This window comes from Neovison vison, chromosome 2 (genome assembly GCF_020171115.1).
Source record: "Neovison vison isolate M4711 chromosome 2, ASM_NN_V1, whole genome shotgun sequence".
NCBI lineage: Eukaryota > Metazoa > Chordata > Mammalia > Carnivora > Mustelidae > Neogale > Neogale vison.
Genome location: NC_058092.1, coordinates 165,441,905 through 165,468,152, shown reverse-complemented (window position 1 = coordinate 165,468,152; position 26,248 = coordinate 165,441,905).

The following is a 26,248-nucleotide window of genomic DNA, read 5'->3' as shown; positions in this document are numbered from 1 at the left end:
TGGGGGCACCCAGAACACGCATCGCCCCGTTTTCCGCTCTGCTCGGTCTGTGCTGTTTCTTCCCGACCAGGAGGAGGTATTTTGGAAACTTAGAAGGAGACATAAAAAGGAAGACAAGCTCAGATAAGTTGCTTTTTGGCAAAAGAATAGGATAAAATGCACTGTAATTGTTACTAAATGAGTTACCTTATCTGATTCAGAGCAGTGTTTTTATAAGCAAAGCCCTAAACTCTTCACCCCCAGCCCCCCTGGGTATACTGAAATTAAAGTCACCGCAGCTCGGAAGCTAATGAACACATTCATTTCGGTGCCGAGACTACGTGCTGTTGGCGGCCTTCAATACCTTCCCCCGCCCGGCAACAGGACTCGGACATCAGTAGATCTGTAACGTCTTGCTGATTGCAATTTAGGGCTGTACCATGTCGTGAACCCTACAGTTTGGCACCAAAAGGCATCTGGCTATCGATCTGTGCACTAAGCTACATGGAGGATTTTCCTAGGGTTCATGACAGATTGGGAGCAGGAAGGTATCTGGACAAGGCACGGACCCCTAGAAAGAGCTCATTCAGTGACCTTGCTTCCTAGAATCAAGATAATTAGTACCCCGGAGCCTGTGTGCCTAACAGGGAAAACAGACAATGATGCCAGGGGAGATCTTTATTGAAAAGACGGACTGGGGGCGCCTGGGTGGCTCAGTGGGTTAAGCCTTCGCCTTCGTCTCAGGTCCTGATCCTAGGGTCCTGGGATCGAGCCCCGCATCGGGCTCTCTGCTCAGCAGGGAACCTGCTTCCCTTCCTCTCTCTGCCTGCCTCTCTGCCTACTTGTGATCTCTGTCTGTCAAATAAATAAATAAAATCTTAAAAAAAAAAAAAAAAAGACTGACCTAGTGTTGCATTAGAATTGTGTCTCTGGCTCAAAACCAGCATCATCGTCGCCACTGCTGAGCCCAGGTCGAAATGTAAACACAGCTATATTCAGGAATGTGACACCACCGGAGGCCTTCCCTGACTTTCTGGCCACAGTCTTTCAGATTTACGTTTCTAGAGCCTTCCTTTCTTGCTGTATTCGCACACTTGTTCCTATTTGCCGAGCAGTTAGGCTGGTGTCTGTGTGTTTGCAGCTTACAGGGTTGTAGATAAAAGACCATATGGGGACCCAGAGACCCAATGGCAGAGGGACGAAGTTTTCACAGACATTTGCCAAATGCTCCTTCCTCGTACTGTTGCTTTGAGACTAGAGACTAGAGGGATCGCTCTTGTTAGCCAGGCTCGCCCAACATTCGGGCATCCTACAATTGTGTACATTTCTTCAAGAAAAGGGAAAGGAAAATGGTAGGATAGGGTTGGGGAGGGTGGTTTGTCTTTCAGTGTTTTGGTTGGAGAAACAGGGAGATGGTGTTTTATTCATAGGCAAATTCTTCCAGCAAATCTTTTGAAAGCTGGTAGGATTTTATAGATCTTCTCTCCCACTCCATTCCCTCTATGTTAGCCTTGTCCCCAAATCAGAAAGTGTCCTCGGGAGATAGAATGGTGGGCCTCAATCCTTTACCCACACCCTTTGCCGTGTGGCTTGGCCGCCCCTCCCACAAAGGCAGAATAAATTTTCCCATGGCCTTATGACCTGCTTTGGCCAATGCGGTGTGATGACCACACATCGGTTCTGTACTTGGGCCTTAAGAGGTATCACTTCTCCCATCTCTAGAAGAGCTTTCTCCTATGTAGCTGCATCCTGTCTGCCTGGGGACCAGAGGGATACACAGGGAATCTATGACATTGACCCAGACCTACAACTCTGGGCAGAGCTGTCCAGCTGAGCCCAGCCTCCATGAGCTATCCCCGCGGACCTGTGAGCAAGGATAAATGATCATTATCTTAATCAGTAACAAATGATAGCCAACCAATGCAATGTCCTTAATCCTTCTAATTTCCAAGTTCATACATTAATTACCAGCTTGATAGGTTTAGAAGCAAAGATAAATTTTCTAGCCCCTTCAAAATGCTGCAATGCTGCAAGACCTGATTCTACACCTCAGCTTCGGTGACACACTCTGCCAGAGACCAGCTCTTCTTTCTAATTAAAAATGGTCTCTGGGAGAGGGTTGATGTCTTCTGATCTCTGTGTCCAGAGCACGAAGCTTGCGCACAAGACAGTAGAGCCCAGGAGGAAAGGGCTTGGCTTTGGGATCCAACAATCTTGGAATTAAGTGAAGCTTTCGTCACTTAACAATGTTGTAGCTTTGGCGAGGCCACTTAACTCCTCTGAATCTTCTTTTCCCCATCTGGTGAGGTCGTTGGGAGAGTTAGTGGAGAAAGTGTTCAGAAAGTGCCCAGTACATATTCGGTGGGAAAGAAATGGCAGCTGTCCTGTGTGCAAAATAAACCGATGTGTGCAGATTTCTGGCCATGCTGGGGACCTGGTTCCCCCCCTACCCATTCCTTCCTGCCACCTTCGGCACCGCCCTGGGCTCTTTCCAGTGCCTGGTAGATCTGTACTGTCTTCTTTCCCTAGTCCCTACTCAGTAAACTCCTCTGTGCGTGGCTGTCCCACGCCGTGGCTGCAGAGGGTGCAGACCGTTATGTGGATGATTTCTAAAGATGAATCTGAGTTCTGTCTTCTCTCTGTACTCCCCCCTCCCCAGCCAGTTTTTACATTGAAGTCTTCACCTCTCATGTGAGGATATTTAGAGCTCGGGCTTTTAGGAGGTATGTAAGGCTCACGAGACCATAAGGGTGGAGCCTGGATCCCAGGTGTTGGTGTCCTTCTAATGGGAGGAGGAGACACAAACTCATTCTCTCTCCTATTCACTCTCGTGCTCTGTCTGCATGTGCCTAGAGGAGAGCCTGAGTGAGGCCACAGCAGGAAGGAGGTTCTCTGTCTGCAAGCCCGGGAACAGGTCCTCATCAGAAACCAGGCATGCTGGCCCCTGATTCAGGCGTCCAGCTCCCAGATGCGAGCAAAAACAACAACTTCTGTTGTTTCGACCACCCAGTCTGCGGTGTTTTGTTATGGGAGCCCGGGCGGACTAACGCTCCCTGTGTGGCTGATACTGTCCCCGATGCATTTTGCAGTGAAAGATTCTGAGGTTCAGCAAGATACTGTGACTTGCCTGCTTCTACCTCCCGCAGCTGTGAGAGCTATGTTCCCTTTAGCAGCCTCTCTCCAGAGCTTGTGCAGAGACATTCTGTGGTTCTGGGTCCCATGGGCTCTCAGCACCTCTGCTGCCGCCGGCCATGCTCGGACCCGGGGCAGGGAACCCTCAGCCAGCCACCCATGGAAGGCCTGATGCTACGGGGGCAGAGCCCCAGCCCTCAGCTCCACTTTCAGAGGTGGAGAGAAGGAGCAATGAGCTTTTGGCTGGAGTGGGACTTCCAGAACAGCCCAGCAATACCAGACGGGAATCCACCTAGAAAAGAAGACGCCCCCAAGAAAATTTTTTTTTGGGGTAGTAATAAATTCTTTATAGTATAAGTAATTCCATTCAATGCATATTTTATCAAGTCTCTGCCTGGCATCAGAAAAGTAGCTGATTATATAATATTTATAAATATTAATAGAAGTACAAGAGAATATTATTTCTGCAATACCTCTCCGTTTATCTTCCCTCAGTGATAAGTTGGTTTCTCTCCCCGCACTGTTTTCACCATGGAGGTCCCAGAGGAAGCGCCAGGGCAAAAAGCTTCTTGCGAAGGAGAAGTGGGAGATGTCGGGGGAAATTTCTGTCCCACAGAGAGGCTGGGTTCGCCGTTTTGCCCCCAGTGAGATGTGGAGACAGGAGAGAAGGCAGAGCCGGGTGGGGAGGTGCCCAGGGCCCTACCTTCCTGCTCACTCCACTCCCAGATAACACCCTGGGCTAGCAGGCAGGAGAGGGAGGTGTTGCTGTGTGGTAGAAACATCTAGAAGGCTGATGGTGGCAGAGACTCTTGTATGCAGTGGCCTGCTTTCCTCCACATGGAGCGGGGTTCTCTGAGCCTCGGTGACAGATTTTTCTCAGCCTCAGCACAGTGGACGTTTTGGACGGAGTTATTTTGTCACAGGGGTCTAGCCAGTGCATTGTGGGATGGCTAGCAGTATCTCGGGTCTCTACCTATCAGAGGCCGATAGTGTTTTTCCAATGGTGACAACCAGAACTGTCTGTTATTACCAGAACTATTATCCAGTGTGTCCCGGGGGCCAAATTGTGCCCGCTCCCCATAGGGACCGCTGTCCTGGGGACACCCAGCATCTGACTCCAAGCTGTGATGACAGTGATGCTGTGGCTTAGCAGGGAGGAGATCATGGGTAGGTGAATTGAGGGGGGCTCCTGATGCCCTAGGACATGCACACGGTGAGCAGGAAACCCAGAAATTGCAGATGGCCCTGACAACGGGACCCAGAGGGACCAGGAAGGGCAGGGGATGCAGAGAGCTGGAAGTGACGGCTGGGTGGCGGCGTGTAGTGTAGCAGTCTGGGGACCTCACTGCTGAGACAGCCAGGACCGAAGCAGGGCTGTGGGTCCCAGGCCCTCACTGTCCATTTATAATGACACCCTTTTTGGTGCGAGGCACTGGCAAGGGGAGGCACTCTAGATGCCATCAAGGTGATTGAGCCATCCCCCCACTGCCCCAGTATTCCAACCAGAGAAGGTGAGGTACCATTAACTAACAAATTCAAAAATCCCTCCCCAACTGCCCAGTGCAGTGGGAGAACTCCTCAGGAATTTTAGATCAGTAAAGAAATAATTAAAAAGCTGTATTTTCTGGGGCGCTTGAGTGGCTCAGTGGGTGAAGCCCCTGATTCTTGATCTCAGCGTTGTGAGTTCAAGTCCCATGTTGAGTTCCACACTGGGCATGGATTCTACTTAAAAACCAAACCAAACAAAGCAAAACAAAACAAAACAACCCAAAACACTACATTTTCTTTGAACTCCTGCAGAGCAGTGTGAGGGTGCGTGAGTCTATGGTGGGGTAATAATAGGAATAAGAACAACACGAGCATATATTAAGTGCCTACTGCATGCTGAGCACCTTGCAAGAGTCAACTCATTGAGCTCCTGGCAAGCAGGTCTAGGAGGTAGATGTTTCTACTGTGGCCTTTTCCTTCCCTTAGAAGAAGAAGAGGTGCCTCTGAGCTCATCTCTTGGACTGAGGCATTGTGGCTACAAAGCCGTTGCTGGAGCGTGGCTCCAAACCCAGACCAGGGGACTCTGGCGCCCACGTGCCCCTCTGCTCTGCCATGCTGCTACCTTATTGCCATGGTGTTTTTATCGATGGCCCAAGTTCATTCATCTGTTCCTATTTCCTAGCTGTAGGATGAATGGTGCCTTTCCACTTCTTTCCCGCAGCTAGGCTTTAAGAGAGCATTTCTAGGATTTGATTCCTGTTGAGCACTGATTGCTTGTCTCTCAGTAGCTCACACACTCTCAAGACGGAGAAGGAACTAAGGGAGCGTTTGTTGCACTCAATTATTTGTGGCGAAGAATTTGCTGCACCCAGAGGAACAAAGGTCCATTTGTGTATAGGCCACACGGGTGTGTGTCACACTGAGTCACACTGAGTACCATAAGCAGAGCGCCATCGGGGTTAACCCCTGGCCCTAAGAAGTGGCCCCCAGCAACCATGCTTTGTAGCTAAAGTTACTGGATACTTCTTAGCGCGTCCCCTGCCGTTCTTTCTACAACAGTGGAGGACTCACATTTTCAAAGATATATGTTAATTACATGAAAATGGGTCTTTTTGTTTGTAACAGCTATCATCTACATGGTCACCATGACAGGGACCTTCCTTAGCCATCAGCTCCTTGTCTGGGTTTGAAAAGTCCGTAGAACAATCATTGGATATCCGCCACGGCCTTCTCCTTTCAGGAAGGCTAACTCTTTAGAGTTTTGTGAAAAAAGATTTCTTTTTTCTTTTGAATCATTGGTGTCGGGTAGCTTTAATGATGCTGGAAATCAATTTTTATTTTCTATTTAAATGTGGGCTGTGGTAGGTTAAAGACAGCTGGAAGTTTCCCAGCACTCCCCCCATGGAGCGGTAGGTTCTAGGTCTCCACCCACATCTGGGTTGGCTTGTGATGTTTGACCAATAGGATCCAGGGAAAGTGATGTTGGGCCAGCTCTGGGCCTCACCCTTAAGAGTTCAAGCAGCTTCTCCCTTGGCCCATCAAAACGCCGCTGCGGCTCCCCGTGGGGAGTCTGACAGCCCTGAAGCTGCCATGCTGTGAGAAACAGGAGCCATGTGGGGGGTCCTGGAGGGTGAGGTGCCAAGTGTGGAGACAGAGAGAGGGGGTGGAGAGAGGAAGAGGGAGGAACTAAGGGAGGCGGACACACAGACAGCTGAGGGAAGAGCCCATCCCAGAATCCTGGAAATGGAGCCTCAGCCCTAGCTGGAGTCCGAGATGAGTCATCCCGCTGAGCTCTTCCCCATTTCTTCACCCACAAAAATGGCGAGCAAAAAAATGGTTACTTGAAGCCCCCAGGTTCGGGGTAGTCTGTTACACAGTAAAAGAGAACCGACTTTCCAGCTACTACTGACGGACACGCACCGCTGTCTCCGCACCGGTGTGGTCCACACAGAAGTTGACCGCATCACTCTCCAGTTAAAAGGGAAGAAGAAAAGACCCTGCTCCACTGCCTTCCCTCAGCTTTAAAAGCTCCTGGTGGGGAAACCTCTTTGACGTGTGGTGTCCAGGTGAGGTCCAGGACCAAGTATTCTCTACCACAAAGACCCCGCCCTACTCCTTAAAAAGTCACTTTAGCTTTCAGAGAGTAAATAGTTTCCAAAAATGGAGTGTGTGGGGTGGGGCAGGAGGGGAACGTTTCCCTGTGCAAATGATGGGAATTTTATGCTTAGTGAGAAAACTGGGGAAAGTAGTTAAAAGTCATCCCCCAAAGAATATGAGGACGGAGAAAAGTGGAAAGAGAGAAAAACATCAGCCTCAGACCAGCACTTTACAGAGCGGTGCAAGGGCCATTTGCATCAGAATTACATAGGACGCTTGTTAAAAATAAAGGTTCCAGAGCTCCATTCTGGACCTACTGAATCAGGCTCCGTGGGGGTGGAAAGAGTAATGTTCAGCAGCTCTCCAGGTGGTTCTTGCTTTCGTTGAAGTCTGAGAATGGTTGCCTTATATTTGTTTTACAAACAAATTTCATGAAACATTTTCTGGGAAGTTAATGCAAATTTCAGCTTTGATTTATTGCATCCTTCCTAACGCCTGCATGCACACACAGGCCTGTGGTACACACATGCACACACACACACACACACACACTCACACACGGGGTTTATAAGCTTCTAGTGGGAATGGGAGGAAGAGGATGGAAGTGAGCTAATTGAAATCTTCATGTGTGGTTTTTAGACCTCAAGACCCACCCGCCTTCCACGCTGGCTTACCTTCTTCCCTTTAGCATTTCTTTTATGCATGAAGCATCCTCCCCTCCACCACCACTTTCAGGTTTTCTGGCCACAAGGGAAATTCCCAGGTGCAAGAACACTCAGTCCTCAGGCTCAGGAAAGACTCTGATGTGAATCTTTGAAGATGGAGGAACTGAAACATTAAAGGGTCCAGGTGCCAAGAGATTCGAGCTGGAGTCCCAAAGGGGAATTTGTTTTCAACACAAATACTAATAACACAGTAATTGTGCCGTGAATATTTACAGTGTGTTGAGTGCTCTGATCAGCGTGGCCCTGGTTCTCTTGGGGGGTTGTCAGGGTGGGTAAGTCAGGCCAAGTATGGGGAAAGTGGGGACCTGGGGAATTTGTGCTGAACTCGGATTCCTTTGTCTCCTTCTGCCCTGACAGCTTTTGGTTCCAGGCTTCATCCTCATTAACCCTTCGGTCACAGAGCCTTCTGTAAGTGGTCTTACCCACCGGAGGAGGTAAAACTGAGAACCGATCAGAAGCATCAGGTTAAAAACGCCTGTTCTCGTTCCTTAGACACCAAACAGTCCAGTGCTGTTAAAACGCTACCCACTCTTCAAGATTTAGCTCAAATGCCAAATTCTCCATGAAGCACTGTGTTACAAATAGTATTATTATAGTCTTAGGTTTATCCCGATTAATGTTATCATATTACCTCCAGCAACATAGAAATATGTATAATATACCAGTTTGAAGATGCTATCCTTGTTACTACACTATTTATTAATACCTATAATAATACTACTGCTCTCCAGTTAGAACAGTATGAGCTGAAGAAGAGTAACACCCACAGGGAAGCCTGGGGGGCTCAGTTGGTTAAGCGTCTGCCTTTGGCTCAGGTCATGATCTCCAGGTATTGGAATCGAGCCCCACATCGGGCTCCCTGCTCATCAGGAAGTCGGCTCCTCCCTCTCCATCTGCCACTCTCCCCCACTCATGTTGGCCCACTCTCAAATAAATAAATAAAATCTTAAAAAAAAAAAAAAAAGTAACTAGCCCTACAGCAATGGCTGACAAATACCGAGCCCTTCCTGGGTGTGCTGTCTAGCTCGCTGTAAGCACCACTGGACTCTTCCCAGCATTCCGTAAGGGGGACCTGAAGGTGCTCTCCCTGAAAACGAGACAAAGCTTCTGTCAGCCACTGAATAACCAGACCACAGGTTGCACCCACAGTCCCTCCTCCTCATCAGCAGGTCCCCTTCCTCACTCCCTTGGGGCCAGACCCTCCTCTGTCCCCACTTTGGTGCGAGCACTTGACTTTCTGCCTTTCATTATCATGATACAGGAGTTGCCAGTGCCTGGAGGGCAGAATATGGTTTGCCTCCTAGAACCTTAGCCCCGTGCTATGGAAATGTCTGGTTAAAATTCCACACTCCGGCAGGGTCAGGCTTGCGGAGGGCAGCGGACACCCAGTCGCTCCTGCATTCAGGTCCAGGATGGAGCTGATTATTTACAACTTTTTTCCTAGTGATGGCAGAAGGGAATCCCTACAGGATTTCCATGCCAGTTCCTTCCTGCAAGAACCAAGGTTCGGTTATCACCTGAACACTTGCAAAGTGTCAATCAAATTTATGATCAGTCCTATTAAGCTATATGATACTATGATATGATATAGAAAAATGTACAGCGAGCACCTATCATGTGCTGAGTGTTCTGCTAAACCCTTTGTGAAATCATCTCATACCCCTTACCACAGCTCTTTGAACCAGATTATTATCTTTTCCCTATTGAAGAAAGTCGAAGAACTTGCCCAAAGTCGTGCAGCCAGTGAGTCACAGGGTTTGGATTTGAAATCCAGTTTGACTCCCAAGTCTGTGCTTTTCATCAATTAATCACTCTTCTAGCCAACTGATTTTGCCCTTCCTTCCTCCTTGCTTTCTTTCCAAGAACACTTAATTGAATGCTTCCTCTGTATGAGGTGTGTCCGTTGAATGATGCAAAAGTGAGCAAGCAAGACACGGTCCTTGCCCCGACAAGATACGGGGAAGAGTCAGGAGACAAAAGAAGCAATTATGGATCTCCGTGGGGAAGGCTATGATAGAGCCTGCAGCGTAGACTGAGAACAGAGGTGGGCCGGCCACGATGCCCAGGTACCACGCTTGGTTCTCGAAGTGCATGTGAATCTTTGTGGCTACCCTCTGGGCTCCTTGTCAGCAGCCCCACTGTGTATGACGATGCTGCGTTTCAGAGAGATTGGAGCCCTGGCTCAGGGCCACACAGACAGCAAGTGGCAGGGCTGCTCTTCCAACCCCCTTCTGTAATACCCAAGGCTAGTGTTTTCCTTAGTAGACCAAGTCACCAGGGGCTGATAGAAAGTAATTAAAATGGAATGGCTGCCTTTTCCTATGGTAGACAATGCATTTTCTACTAAATAAAATGGAGTCAAATTTTTCCTAGGGAAACCTTATCCCTCTACACATTTTAGAGGGGAAAAAAGTCCCCAGGTCCTATGTTTTGATGATTCTTTCTGTGAGGGCCATCGAGGAAACCTTAAGATAATCAACAGACCCCTGATAGTTATTTCAAGTTCTACTCTAATGGAGTTCACTAGGCTAGTTGTTCCTTGGTTCACATTCATCTAGCTTTCGAGCCGGCCCATGTTGGATTAATAGCCAAGTACCAGCTTCATTTTGGGCTGTGATGAACTGATCAAAGACTAGTGCTCGATGCAGAAACACCAAGGGGCTGATGTACTTGACTGCGGTTCCTGGGTCTTCAGACCATCGCTGTTGACTCACTTCAAGTCTTGGGACATCTAACGTCTTGCTGGTCCTTTGAATTGTCTTTATTTTTTGTAAAATAAACACAATGGTATGGATTGGCTTCAGAAGGGTCAATGGTCCCGCTGCTCTGAGATTATGACGTATGCCCTGGAAGAGGAGATGAAGGTGGTTCAGAAGCAGGATTCTCCAAGGATTGTGGAAAACTTCCACTATTCTGAAAATGTATTTCACGGGAGTCCATCCCCACTTCTGAACCTTTGACAAGATCATCAACAGAGCAGTACAGTCCCCAATGTAAGTCTGTGCTCCTTGATCTGAACCAGCTTCTCCACCATCATAGCAGCTACATGGGTGTACGGAGCTGTCTTTGTGCCTCTTGAGCTACTGTAGTGGTGGCAGAGGGTCCAGGAAAGCTTTCCCCAGTAAAAGTCTCTGTTAACCTTCCGCTGTCCCTCGCTTGTGGACTGCTCGTCTACCTGGTAACGTTCTCAAGCGTCTCCGCTCTTTGCACACACCTCATACTCTGAACCGCGCCCTGCATTTTACTGGGGTCCGATTACATTTTTAAATACTGTCCTTGTGGACAGTGTTTGGACATGAGACAATTAATTTCCTGTGTCATGTGTGGATTTTCAGAAAAATGCCAGAGGGGCTAAGAATACGGTTTCTCTGTTGACTACAAAAAATGTTTTTAACATCTGCCCAGGGCCAGAGTTTTATCTCTCCCACTGTATTAAAAATCCTATGCTGGAGAGTCAGTGTTAAAGGAAGGATATTTAATTAGTCCAGTGCTTTTGAAATCATCTTTTTGAGTTCTGAGATACCGCTGAAGAGTAAAAGTCCCCAGCTGGCACCATCCCTACTTACCTGAAAGCGATATTTAAACAGAGAAGTCTGGTTTCCTTCTACCCGTCCTCTTCGCCCCACTCTGTCCACTATTTTTTCATTCGCTGAAACTCAGGAGTAGTTGGCCGAGGTGGTAGGCTTCCAGTTCAATGGACTAGTGAAAGTTACTCTCATCAGACCAGAGTCCAAGCAAGTTCAAGCTCAGCAGAGCTAAGCCATCATTTCTCCTTCTCCTTAGTACTCAATAAAAATACTGAGTCACCCTAATATGTCTTAAAAAAAAAAAAAGGCATTGATCTTCCGTGTAAGGAAAAGAGGACTCTGAACAACACTTATCACAGTTTCTTGTGAAAGACACTACACTGTGGAAGCGTTAAGCCAGAGCCTTATTTGCCTTACGTGATACCAAATTCGGGATACGAGGGGGTCACACTGCAAGTAAAAGTGTGCTATAAACACTGCTACAAACAGGTGACTCCCAGGCTACAAGGATCCCTAAATATGTCTTGCTTGACCTACACAGAACTAGCATTTAAAATTATCTCCAGCTTCTGAAAGTAGGGAGGCAAGAACATTCAGGAGAACATCTTTACGATCTTGCGTTAGACACAACGTCCTTAAACAAAACACCAAGATCATGATTCATGAAAGGAAAAAAAAAAAATAGAAAAGCTGCACTTTTGCAAAATTAAGAACGTGTGTTTTTGAGAGGCACTCTTAGAGCAATGAAAGACCAGACACAGAGTGGGAGAAGTACTTGAAAATCACATATCCGATAAAGGCTGTATATTCAGATTAATAAGGAAACCTCAACACTCAACAATTAAAAAAGTAAATAAATAAATAACCCCATAAAAGAGGCAGAAAATGTAAATAGACACTTCACCAAAGGCGTATGGACAGCAAATAAATACACAGAAAGATGCCTAACTGAATTAGTTGTTAGGGGAATGCATGATAAAAACCAGAGTAAGACACCACTGCAGATCTATGAAAATGACTAAAATGAAAAAGACTCATCATACCAAGTGTTAGCAGGCATGCAGAGCAAAGGAGCTCTCTCACACATTTCTGGGGCAGTTGGGCTGTGTTGGGGGGGGAGTGGAGGGGGGCGGGGAATGTCAGGTGGTATAGCCATTCTGGAGAGTTTGCTAGTTTCTTCAATATGTAGCTATTGCTGGATCCAGCTGTTCTGCACCTAGGTGTTCATCCAAGAGAAACAAAAGCACATGTCCAAAGACTTACTTTATTCTAGCCCCCCCTGCCAAGCTAGAAGCAACCCAAACGTTTGTTAACAGATGAGTGGATAAACAAATTGAGGCATCCACATATAATAGAATACTACTCAGCCGTTTTAAGAAGGAACGAACTACTAATACACACATCATGAATGAGTCTCAGATAATTATGCTGAATGCAAAAAAAAAAAAAAAAGACCCCAAAAAGTACATACTCTATGATTCCAATTATATAAAATTCTAGAGAATGCAAACGAACCTGTGGGAGCAGAAAGCGGATCTGTGCTTGTCCGGGAATGGGGATGAGGGTGAGAAGGACGGATTATAAAGGCTCACAAAATAACTCTCAGGAGTGCTGGATATGTTCACCATCTCCAGTATGGTTCTGATTCCCAAGTGAATGTGCTTACTAAGTTGTACATTTTAAATAGGTACAATTTATTGTATGTCAATTATATTGCAACACAACTGTTAAAAATGAGTAGATTCCATCAGAACTTTTTGGATGTTACATTTCTCCCCAAAATTTCATGGCTATGGGCCTGTCTCCTGTAGGACACAAAGTGGCTGGAGCTGGGAGTCCTGCTCACATTCAACATGGCGTCACTCCGTGGGCACCACACTCTCTTAAACTAGCTTGGCTTCTCCTCTTGAATGAAGCTGCCTGCTGGGCCTTCGCAGGCCCTGAGTTAAGACTCCTCAGCCTGAAGCAGGCACTTCAGTCTTTAAACGTTGCCTTTGCTTCCCACATGAAGTTCCCCTTAGATTTCTCTAGAGTGAGCCTGATGCCAAAGATCGCATGACAGAAGGGACTCAAAAACTTCATGAGTGCGACACACTTCTCTGGGCTCCCACAGATGTTACCTTGCCTGCTCAGGAGGCTGATTTCAACACTTCAACGTCCAGCAATGACCCTGGCTAGCATGAACCAAAAGAATGCTTTATTGAAAGAGAAGAATTGATAAAGCTTCTATAATCTTCTATGTGATCTAAAATCACAAGGCTCAAAAGTTGAGCAGGGCATTCCCCCACCTGACAATCAGCCTGTCCTTGGTTGAACATTTTCTACAAGCTGGGACTTGGCTGGCCTGATTCTGTCCCCAGTCCCCTGTGGCTGCTTTGAGAATCCCTATCTGCTTCCCCAGGGTCTCTGACAAAGTCTCCTTGGACTCTCTAGGTTTTGGCAGGGGGAGGCCAGGAATCCCTGTGGGTAATAATTAGAACACTTCCTACTACCCAGGGGCAGATTAGGACTTTCCTTCTTTTGAGATCTATGCCTTCTGATTATGGCATGGAGGCATGGCCATAAACAGCAGATGTGGAGACCCTAGCATGGGGTCATTGTGTCTGCTCACCTTGACACAGCCCAGCTCTTTGAAGCTCAGAGCTCTGTCTACACCATAGGTTATCAGCATACCAAGTTGTTGAAAACTCTCCAACCCTCCTGTGGGTCTACAGGGGAATTCTATGGCTCTTCCTCAAGGGACCACTCTCTATTTACTCGGGTGCTAATTTGCTGTTGGTTTTCTTTTGTAGAAGAGTCTCAAGCCCCTGCTATCTTCAGGCATCTTTGCCTTCAAGTCCCTAAGTCCTTAATTTTTGCTTTTAAGAGCTGATCAGGCTGTGTTGGCTACTGGGAAACTGCACCACTTTGAAAGTCAAAACTCCATAGTCATCTCAGTCTTCCAGAACTTGTCTTCCTCCAGAATCTGCCTTCTTCAATGGAAGATCTTCACCTGAGGCTGGAGAAGATCTTCAACTTTATGTTGAAAGTGAAAGCTTCAAAAGAAGCTAAGTGCTGGTTATCTATAGAAATTTATGCTATTTCTACAAATGCAAACTGTATGACTCTACAGAGCTTGGAGACTGGGGATGGGAAGGGAGTAACTCAGCTTGAATCTACTTTTGGCCAGATCAAATTTAGAGAAAGAATGCCACTTTCATTATTATTGTGACGATGCTTCCTTTTTGAGGGAGTCACCGTTAGTGCCTTGAAAGGAGGGTCACATTGCCAGCGTTAAGTGTGCACAATCACACTCTCCATTCTACATTTATGGGTGGACAAAGGGGTGGTTTAAAGAAAGTTTTAAAATCCTAAGGATACACACACAAAATCAGAGATGATGACTTCAAATTAATTACAGTTGTGGCCAAGCCATGTTTTCTCACAAAGCTGCCAGATGCCACTGTCTGTAATGTATCTGGAACTCCTCTTTTGTTAACTTTTTTTTTTCCTTTAAGATTTATTTATTTTAGAAAGAGAGGGAGACAAAGAGAAAGAGGGATTGAGAGAGAGTGAAGGGAGAGCATGAGCAGGAGGGGCAGAGGGATAGAGAATCTCAAGCTGACTCCACACTCAGTGTGGAGCCTGACAGGGCTCGATCCCATGACCTTGAGATTGTGACCTGAGCCAAAACCAAGAGTTGGACTCTCAACAGACTGAGCCACTCAGGCACCCCCTTTTGGTACTTTTTCTAAAGCCTATATCAGATTACTTTGTTTTTTGTATTTTGATTTGGGGGACTGCTCTAGGTTGAATAGTGAACCCCCAAAATTCACATCCCCCTGGAGCCTGAGAATATGGCCTAATGCAGAAGGAATCTTTGCAGACATATTGAGATGAAGTCATGCCGGCTTAGGTGGTCCCTACATCCAATATAACTGGTATCCTTATAAGAAGGAGAGAAGGAAGAGACACAGACAGAGGCATACAGGGAGAATGACACATGACGATGAAGGCAGAGACCAGAGTGTTGTGTATACAAACTAAGGAATGACAAGCATTGCTAGGGACTACCAGAGCTAGGAAGAAGCAAGGAAAGAGCCTTCCATAGAGCCCCCCATAACTATAAGAGAAAACAGTTCTGTTGTTTAAACTACTCAGTGTGTGATACATGGTCTGGCAGCCCTAGGAAGGTAATACAGGAGCTGAGCTGGGTGACTGAAGGAGTAATCAAGCTCAGTAGTTCTACTGCTGATCAAAAAATGCCATGATTGCATGTGTGTGGTGGGGGCTCAGTCGGTTAAGTGCCCGACTGTTAGTTTTGGCTAAGGTCTTGATCCCATGGTCCTGAGATTGAGCCCTGCTCTGGGCTCTGTGCTGGGCATGAAGCTTGCTTCAGATTCTCTCTATCCCTCTCCTTCTGCTCCTTTACCCCCCTAAAAAACAAGCAAACAAATAAACAGACATGCTATCATTAACCAAACACCACCGATTTTATCTTGTAGATCTGACACTGAACTTAACAGGTAATGGCTGCCTCTGGTGGTGAGCTCTCCAAGACTAGTATCTTCAGCATTACCTCACTGGTTCTCAGGGAACTGTGCTATGGTATCTTATCTCCATTGCACAAGAGAAAGAGTCTGGGGAGTTAATGGATTAAGAAATTCATCTGTGATTTTGTAGCTGGTAATGGTCAGAATTGAAAGTTTATTCCTCCTTCCCTACACCACACTACGTCTCCATGTCTGAGGATGACTTCCAAAAATGTTGGAGCATAGGACCAATCTTGGAACTCATTGTACCATGCCCCAAGGTGACAGATTTGCATAAAAGTTCTCTTGCACAGTAAGCTCTGGTTTGTGTTGGTTTGTTTAAAAAATTCTCTGTTAACTACTTTGCAGCCACACCTCGTCTCTGTGACGCTGGATTCTCTGCCTGTCTAACTTATATCACCACTCCTTTAGGAGAGGCTGGGACTTCTCTTCCAGCTTATACAGAGCTGAAGAAGCTGTCAGCACTTCGTAAATAATCAGTATCCAAGCCAGCACAGTGATCCCTACAAATTATGACCCTCAGGCTCTGAAGACTAAGAAAAATGTTCAGTTGTGCAATTTTCCACTCTTTTAATAATCTTGACAGTGTGGGTTGTGTTAGTCCTAGTTTAATATTATAATCCAAACAATATTTGACTCTGAATGCAGAACGAGGCTCAGGAACCACCCAGGCCAATGTATTCTTAGATGACTCATGGTAGCTGGTCGGGCTGTTTTGACCTTTCCTGTGTGTGCAGACTGGTGGGACTTTTGTCCCTCCACTACCTACATGCACTCACCACACACATGGTAATAGAATAATGGTGTCATTTTCCTTTCTCTTCTTCTTAATATCTTGTGAAGAAGGACCGGCTCAGCCCTGCAGTTGAGGTGGACAGAAGATCACCTTGTGTGTGGGCCGACATTCCACTTACAGTGGACTTGAGCTCTACTCAACCGTGACTCTTTATCATTCTCGGCCCCCACTCGAAGAAACAGCATGTAGGGTGATTTACAAACTGTCCTTGAGACGTTGCAAGGCCCTTTCTCTACCTGCAGTGTCTGGGGAGGCATATACTAGGGTTTACAATGTGGCACTAAGGGAGGATGGCCTGGGTTTGGTTCTGAGGACCAGCTTTGGCTTGAAGCCAATCTAAAAAGTCCCTGCATGGTAGTCTATTCTGTAAGAAGCATTTCCAGACCATACACTTGATTTCATGCCTCCTTCTTCAAAACCCTTCTGTGAAATAAAATTTTTTGATTTGTTTCATTTTTCAACCTTCCTTTTCTATAAAGCCAGTTGTATCTATTTTTTCTTTCGAGTATCAATTCCATCATCTCTTGTTTTGTCACACTTTGTGTTCAAAATTTGTTAATAGGCAAGTGCTTTCAAGGTAGACTTCAGAATCCTGGGCCTATCATTCAAGGCCCACCTACTCCTCAATCCCTTCCCAGTTTGTGTGACGTTCACTGATTCTATGAGATGCTCAATTTGAGAGGTTCATTGGGAGAGAATGTAGGCAGGATGCGTGACCTAGACTCTGAGGCTGAGACACTTTGCAGAGGAAGTGATATCTGTGTTAAAACCTGACTGTGAATCGGAGTTACCCAGGTGAAAGACAAGGAAAGGTGTTCTTGGTGGGTGGAATGCCATGTGCGAAGCCCAAAGGGGAGACAGCATAGCACACTCAGGAGCTGAAGTCAGTGTGGCATAGCTAGAAGGCAGAGTGGGTCGGCCTGGAGCTGGGAAGGCAAGGACCAAAGTCAGAAAGCAGGGACCAGCTCCTGTTGGACTTGAAAGTCTGGTGCATTAGACTTTGTCCTAAGGTCAGTGAGGAACCACTGTAGGTTTTAGGAGGCTGGAGAGGGTGTGAGGGTGGGGGCGGGGAGACTGTTAAAACTGAGCTTTTATAAAGATCATTCTTGCTTCCTTGAGGATGGTAGATCAGAAGATAGCAGGATAAACAGACTGGAAGCCCAACAGGAGGCTGTAATTCAGAAACGAGATGAAGTAGGAACATGGAGAGTACAAGAACTGTGAGCAAACTAGAGATATATGGGCTCAGGCTGGTTCCAAATACGTCACCTGAGGGCATCCATGTCATATACTCCCCTGCCAGGTCACCCTTGCTCCTCTCCATGGATACAAATCCTACCCACACCAAAGCTCTCTCTACATGAAATCTTCTCTGACCTTCAGCCCCCAGAATCCATATACGTACTCGTAAGCTTTCCCCCCATGCCCCTTATTTCATGGAGAGACCTAATTTACAAAGTCAGTTCTTGTTTCCATCATGTATTTCTTTTCTCCAGGGGATGGCAAGCATTGGGTACATCTTTCTATTCCCTCCTCCTTAGTAATTCCAACCTTATCTCGTGCAACTTAGATGAACCATCACAATCTGTCCTGCTGACCACCTGTAACCTTGTTTTGCTTCCAAGCATTTACAGGTTGTTCTCATTCAGGTCTCATTTTGGAGGGCACATCTAGTGGGTTAGTCTAATGATTCCTGCACCCATCCGTCCATCCACCCACCCATCTGTCCATTCATTCATTCGTTGGCTATGCTATTCTTTGTTCACTTAACACGTCCTTACTAGGTGTCTGCTATGTCCCAGGCACCATTCTAGAACCGATTCTTCACCTTTGACCAAATTCTCCATTTTTTCTTGGAAACTGAGTTTCTCAGCACAGAGCCAGGCCCCCTCTCCTGTTGGCCACAGTAAATGAGGACTGAATATACTGGAAATGTTTTTGTGCTCTAAGCACCACTTAACACATGGTACCCAGATGAGTCACAGCACAGGAGGGGGCTAAGGTGTGGAAAGACTCCTTTGGCTTCCCAGGTGGAGCACTAGCCTTCCTATGGTTGGCTAATGTCCTGCCCACAGGACTCAGACCTTAGTATTTGAATATGTACTGGGCTGAGTTAATCCCATCCTGTTTTTTTAAATAGTTCCTGATGTTTACCCAGTTGAAAGAGAATCAAAGAGCACCAGCTACTCACTGAAGAATGTGGGAGTCCTAATGCAAAGTTCTTCATGTCAAGAAAACTCTTGGCTTTTGCCCCTGTCACTGTCCCAGCTCTGAGCCTGCCATTTCCCTACCCTCCGCCCTCCCAAGAATGGGCACTAGACTCACTGTGGTTTGGGAGGGAAGCTTCTGAGTTCCCAGATTCTTCTGAACTTCACTTGCTTTAAGTGATTTTCACTGTACTGTTGCATCAAAGCTCTGTTTTTGGCAAAGAAGTTGCCATATACGATTAAAAATAATTTGGGGGGCAGGATCTCTACCAGGAATTGAACAAACAATGTACTGTCTGAAGCTGGTTCCAAATTCCTAATGCATCTGCTTTGTACAGTCCCCATTTCATAAAACTACAATTCCTCATTTGTCTGAGTTCTTTCTGCTTGTGCATTGCAAGGGTCACACCCCTTTATTTCTGGCCCCAGAGGCACCTTCCCAAGTTTGGGAGAGCCTTTCATTTGAAGTCACAGAAGCCCTAAATAATGCAGTTCTTGCAAGCATCCCATCTCAGCACTTACAAGCTACCCTACCACTTTTCTTGACCAGGGCAGATGTTGGAAAACATCTGAATCCTCCATTCATTTCCTGGAGAGACTTCCCAGCCCTGATCCATTTTCTGTCCAAAGACTCCATCTTAGATTCTGATACTTCCCTGAGTTTCTCTCTTGAAACTCTCCAGCTGACCAGATATGGCCGTCCAGCCGACATCAGATGTTTAATGTAATTATTTTATCTCAAGATGAATTTTGAGTCTATGGATCAGAAATTTGACTGTGATCCTGGGTCTTAATCTCAGCTGTGATCATAAAAATTTTCCCAATTTGCATAAGCCTCATTTAAACTTAGATATTTGATTTTGTTTGTTTGCTTTCAACACTGACTCTCTATGTCACTGGCTCACGTTAATTTGCCAGTAACAAAATCCTAGTCTAAACTGGCTTGCACACAAAAATACACCTTGGCTTACATAACTGGAACACATAAACTGGAACATTTAGGGGACATGTTCAGGCACAGCAAGATTCAGGGTTCTGAGAGGGATTTGGGGGACTCAGTTTCTCCCCATTTCTTGGCTCTGCTGTCTGTGAGCATTGACGTCAGTCTTATATTTCATAAGCAGGAGTGGTAGGCCCTCCCAGCAATAGCGAGCACAACTTCTTTTCCAGATGCCATGGGGAAAGGTGGGTTTCTCTGCCCTAGATGTTCAATAGAATCCTGAACCTGACTCTTGTTGACCCATACCACCCCTGAACCAGTCACTCTCAGTAGGTATGAGAGTGATGAGCATAGGACATCCCTGAGGGGAGGAGATTGGACTAGAGTCCAGGCAGAGAACCCTAAACCCAACAGAAAGAAGAGACACCCACCTCAGCTCCTAAGTCAGGTGGGAACCAGGACTCCCTTTCTCTTTCCTCATTGCCTGCCTGACGATCCAGGGTTGGGTTTGAAGAAGAGCTCACACTGTAAAACCATTCCATGCTCAGTCGTGGGGTCTGCAGGAACCATAATCATACACATGTGTATGTTATATGATATTGCTTGACATGACTTCAGTTTCTGTGTGGTGGTTATTGTGACCTTTTCCCTCCGGTTTTTGTCTTCAGTTTTCTTTCCCTTTTGTGCTATATTTAAAAATGAGACATTCTACAGTACATTTTCAAGATTCTTCCTTTAAAAAGTTAATATGTCGCTTTGGATGCCATTTGTAGAGGCTGAATAAACAAATGGGAAGTGGTCACTTTTATAAAGTTTATGTAATTCAACTGTTAGAAGAGATCTGTTAGCATTATCTGAAATGAGATGGAATTGAAAGGAAGCAGAGATTAGTGTACAAAATCCTGTGACTGTCTGAGATATTTGGCTTAGTACAAATTTACTATACAAAATATTTTGTATTACCCTCAAAAAAATTCACCAGAATGTCCTTCTTCCATCTCCTCATTCCCTTAAACCTCACATGCCAGACAAAGAGGACACCAAAGCCTATCTGTGGTTATTATTCTTAGTGCTACTTGATAGGCCTGAATTCCACACATGAAATTTAAAGAGAAGTCAGCAAACTCCTACTGCCTCTGTGATTATTAGTATTACAATTACTATTACTAAGAAGTGTATTAAAGATGGCGCCCAATTATTGAGTGCTTACTATGTGTACTGACTAGAGGAAGTACTTAGACTTATCACTGACCTGTTCTGGGGCAGTCCTCACTTGGCTGGTGTGTAATGTGTCACCGTCACCCTTTGGGGACCAGGTACAGTTTTGTGCAACAGTGAGGTCCCATGTTGCTGCTCCTCTACAATTGGGACCTTCGTTCCCTATCAGTCCTCGAACAAGTAAGTCATTGGTAAATGCTGCTACTTGCTCCTTCCCTTGTCATATTTGGGAAAGAAGAACTTGAGGATATTGATGAAGATGGGTTGGAAATGATAGCACTATTGATAAAAGCTATATTTCTTCTATGTCATGTCTTTTTTTTTTTTTTTCATTTTGAAAGCCTGATGGCTTATTTATTTATTTTTAGAAAGGGGGAGAGGCAGAGGGAAAGAGAGAATCTTAAGCAGGTTCTATGCCCACCACAGAGCCCAATGTGGGGCTCCATCTCATGACCTGAGATCATGATCTGAGCCTAAATCAAAAGTTGACCGCTTAACCAACTGCGCCACTCAGGTGATCCAGCTTCATGGCTAATATTATCTTCATCCCCCAATAAACCTATAGTAGACACACGCCCCCACCCCTTCATCTGAAGCTTTGCTTTCCCAGGCTTCAGTTACCTGTGATCAACCACAGTCTGGAAGTAGATGATCCTTCTTCTGAAATACTGTCATAAGGTCACTAGTAGCCAATGGCTGCATAACAACATCTACGTCATTGCCCTCACTTCATCTCATCACGTTGGTGTTTTATTATCTCACATCATTACAAGAGGAAGGGTGAGTACAGTCCAATAAAATCTATGCCGTCTTAATCACTGGAAAAAGAAGCAGGAATCAATCCATTCCTGGATGTTAGCATCTCGAGAAGAATAGGAGGCTCTCCATTAAGAACAGGCTCAAAGTTCCAAGGTATCAGCAGGAAAGGCTGTAGCCTCGCTCAAACCAGCTTGAGCAAGACAGGGAATCTGTTGGCTAAGATCATTGAAAAGCTTCAGGCACAGCTAGGTTGTAGGCTTAAATGAAGTCATCAGACATCCATGTCTTTCACTTTTCATCTCTGCTTTTCTTTCTTGGCTTCATACTCCAGAAGGTTCTCTTCTTCCAGCAACAGAATGGCCACCAGACGCTTCATACTTACAGTCTATCAGCTTTCAAGTCCAGGAGAAAAACAGTATCTCTTTCTTTAGACTTCTAGCACAAATCCTGAGAATGATACTTCAGTGTGAGTCACACGTGCACCTCCTGAATCCATAACTGAAAAAGGGAAAGAGAACTGGCCAGGCCTAGATCATTTGCTGTCCTCTGGAGCATAGGAGTGGGATGAACCCCTCCATAGAAATGCTGGAAATGTATAGAAAGGTGGTTTTCCGAAAGAAAGTCAGGGAGAAGGAGGATCAAAAGAAAAGACCAGCAAGATAACAAACCCGAATATCCACCACATGTCTCCTAGAACTCAATTTCTCCATCTGGAAGTAAATCCACCTCCGAATGCTGTGCTCCCAGGTATCCAATGAGGTGACAAAGCAGGCAGAGAAGGTGTGGCATGTGGACCGCTTCCGAGGGTGGGTTAAGGGGACAGAAGAGTGCTCTGGGCACTCTGGGAGTCCAGTAGGCTTGGAGGCTCCTGTAACAGAGAGGAGAGTGGTTCCTAATTAGGGAGATGAATGGGAGAGAGCAAGATCAGTCCCGAGGAAAACCAGACTGATTCTCAGACATCCATTTGGGGTGGTGATTAAGTAAGCTTTGTGGAACACTTGAAAGGCCAGCACTGTGCTGTGCCCCCGCTGGGCTGCGTTCTCGATGTGTGACATTGAGAGGTCACACCCACCGTCATCATGACTAGCAAATGAGGATAAAATGACAAATTGCAGCAGCTCTAAGGACAGTCAGGAAAAGGAGCGACGTGGGTGGCACTGAGTGAATTAGAGGTCTTCTGGAAGGACTCGCGTTCCTACACTTTACTGAAATCACTTTTTCATCAGTTGGGTAAAAATATTAGAAAGATTTGTGATTTATGTTTCAACCTGCTTAATAAAAAAGAAATATAACAAAACCCAAAGAAACATCCTGTGTTCCAGTAGCCGAAAAGCGATCCTTACTCCAGGAGTGTTTTTTGATAGAGAAAGCCAAGAAACCTTCAGTTCAGAGCAGGGAATCCTGGGTACAGGATAATAGAATAAATTATAGGCCATCCAGAAAAGTAAAACAGAGGACCTTGGCCATGAGGGGAAACCCATGTTGTGGAGACACTCCGTAGAAAATTCTTATAACTTGTAGCAAAATGAAAATTCTTAGGACTTTTCTAAACTCAGAAACTTAATTCAGTTTGATGGTAGAGAAAAATTCTTACTGATTTCAAATAAAAAAAAACAAAAAACAAAAAAGAGAAACAATAAGCCACCCTATGTTTTGCTTTCTTGTGCTGCGATTAGTGCCAGAGGCTTTGGGGGCTAACTGATGCCACCCGGCGGGAATGGGTGACCTTCAACGTGGACTGGGGGTAGCACCTCTCCCTTCAAGTGGATATTGGCCAAAGCAGCCAGGCCCGTGCCTGTCAAAGATATAAGCTCAGTATGGCATATGGGATTAGAGAGGGATCATGGAACCTCAGACATTTCCAAGAAAAATGAGTAATCAAAGCCCAGGCCTTGGACGATCTGCCAATCATTAACCACCCGTCCTTTCCACAATGGTGGGCAGGCTGCCGGGGATGCGAGCTGCAGATGGGAAGCACGCTTTCCTGGGGTTTTGTTCTGTTCTCTGGGCTCCTCTTAAGCACCCAAAGTATCCATTTTCTGACACCAGCAAAGATTTGGAGCACTGGGGTCCATTCACTCTCTGCATTACTTGCACAGCTGGCTGGACCCTGGAACACTTGAAAGGACCAGTGGGAACCCACTGTCCCATCTCTCCGCCTCTGGCTTGCTAGAGGAGGCCTCCGCTGACCTGTCCCTCCTCGACTCTCAACTTCCCGACCCACTTCGAATATTGCTGCCTGATTCACAGTCTTAGAACGATGCCCTCTGTCTCACAAGTGGACAAGGACGTCCCTGTCTTTCCAGGAGAGTCCTGGAATGCCTTCCTCTCAGACAGGCCCAAGTCCCTCATCCCGGCTAGACTTCAAACATTTTGCTTGTGCCTTTCTTCAAGTCTTCGCCTCTCCCTTCCCTGGGCCTGAATATTCCGTCTGCACCAGCCAACCAGCCTGTCACCTGCCCTATTCAGGTGGCCCCAGCTCGCAGGGATTGCCCTTAGACAGATTGCTTGGGTCGTGCAGAATCTCCCCTGCTCCTTGGGACATCAACTGCATCCCGCTTTCTCTTTCTTTTTAGCACATTTTTATATGCTTAAGTTGGTGAGACCATCAATTTCTTCCTCTCGTATCTCTCGGAAGGGTCAACACATAATAGATGTTTACAATTATTTATTGAGTAAGTGAACAGGTAAACCAAAGGGCGTCAGAAAGCACTAAACACATTCTTGTTATTTGAGTAAAATAGAGGTTAGAAAAACGATAACCTACCTCCATTTTGGCTATTTCCGAATCTGAACTTGATTGGCTGGTAGGTCAGTGTGCCTGCCCCTGACCTGTTTTGTTCTAATCCACCTCAGGAGAAGGTACTAGAAGTATGTACCATCAGAACATTCCTGCTGGGGTGCCTTAGTGGGTTAAAGCCTCTGCCTTCAGCTCGGGTCATGATCCCAGGGTCCTGGGATTGAGCCCTGCATCAGGCTCTCTGCTCAGCGGGGACCCTGCTTCCCTCTCTCTCTCTCTCTCTCTGCCTGCCTCTCTGCCTACTTGTGGTCTCTGTCAAATATATAAACAAAATCTTTAAAAAAAAAAAAAAAAAAGAACATTCCTGCTATCCATCCTCTGCTTACAGATCTATAGTGCTTTCTTATTGGTACAAGGTCAAGAGCAAACCCGCACCTCAACTTCTTGGGGGTCTCATGGCTCCTTGCTTTTATCAGCTCCCAGCAAGCTTTAGCCTGCCCTCTTCCTACCTTATTCGACTTCCCAGTTCTGACCTCATTTGAGGGGAGGGCTGATGAGCCAGCCTTTGCCACATCCCTCCCTGAGGCACAAGACTGCCTCCCCTACCTCCTGGGCACAGAGCCGGGGCCTTCTGAAGTTTTATCTTTAAAAAGCCGAGTAAAAGCTCCTGTTCTGGCTGGAGGACCAAAGGGACAGGGGAGGGGGCAGAAATCTGATTCACCATTCAGGGTCTGTGACTTGTCGAGATTAAAAAAAATAAACAAAAGCAGGCATATTTGAAGCATTAAAGACACATCAATGACTTCCAGCTTGTGCTCTTTTCTTTTGAACTCTCATCTTGTGAATATTGTTGTCTCCCCACTCCTGAGTGCCTTTGCCCCCTTCTGGGGTCTGAGCCCACCCTTTGAGGGGAAACTCTGCTACGGGACGGGAACCCCGGGAAAGCACAGCTGTCCCTGAGCCAAGTTGCCCCCCTTCCCAATGGCTCAGCAAACCCATATGCCCATTTCCTTCCTGCTGAAGTAGCTGGTGCCCTGCCTACAGGCTGCAGATTAGAGGGTCTAGGGTGGTTGGGACATCCAGGAGCATGTGCCCCCCCCACTTGGTGGCCCCTGAATCACAGGTGAGGGGGTTGACAGCCTTGAAAGAGAAGGAGCACTGCCTGCTCTATACTTCCTTGGGGCTTCAGGGTCACGGGCAGGGCACGGCCCTGTTCATGGTGGCCCTGAACATCTGTGAGAAAGGCAGAGGCCAAAAGAACATTCTCATGAAAGGGATGGGAGATGTACATCTTCCTTTGATGGACAAGAAAACAGGGGCCCAAGGCTCCCTGTAAAATTGTTCTTGGAGTTCCTCATTCACTCATTCATGCCGTCGGCAAATGTTTCTCTACGGCTTGCTAGGTGCGAGGCAGGGGATACAAGGGTGCGTGCTGGTTGGAAGTGGAGCTAGGAACTCGGAGGCTCTCATTCCTGGTGGTACCGTGTCCCTGACACAATAGAACAAGGCTGTGTGTTCATTAATTACTTGACTTGACCATGTGCCCCACACCTACCTGATTCCAGGCACTTGCGCACCTGTTGGGTATAATTATACCATCCTGATGGATATAGGGGGCATGAGGTCTCTGAAGCCCAGGGAGGCTGCACAGCATGTGGGATCCCACAGCTAGAAAGGGGAGGAGTTGAGCTGAGCCGGAGGTCCATTGGACTGTCCTGGGCTGGTCCCCTTGCTTGTCCCCAGACTCCACCCTCCCCACCAAGGGCTGCTCTGCTTTTTACCACCACACCTTGGCAAATGAAGACCCCCCCCCCCTTGGTGGGCCCTCTTTTCTCCCTCTGTACCTGTGTGTTCTCACTTGTTGCTTAGAACTCCCATCTTGATTAGCTCAGACCTTGGGACTGCTTAGGGTTGATGCGATCTGGCCACCGATCTGTGGGCCAAGCTGGCTATTCAGGGAGACATCATTCCTTCCTTCTGATGCATTTTCTTTCATCAGGCTCAACTGACAAGCCCGGGTCAGACTGGAAGACAGTACCACATTGTGAACAAACGTGTGTCACTGGCCCTTCAGGAAAAGAAGGAAGACCTTGACCTGTCTTCTTTCC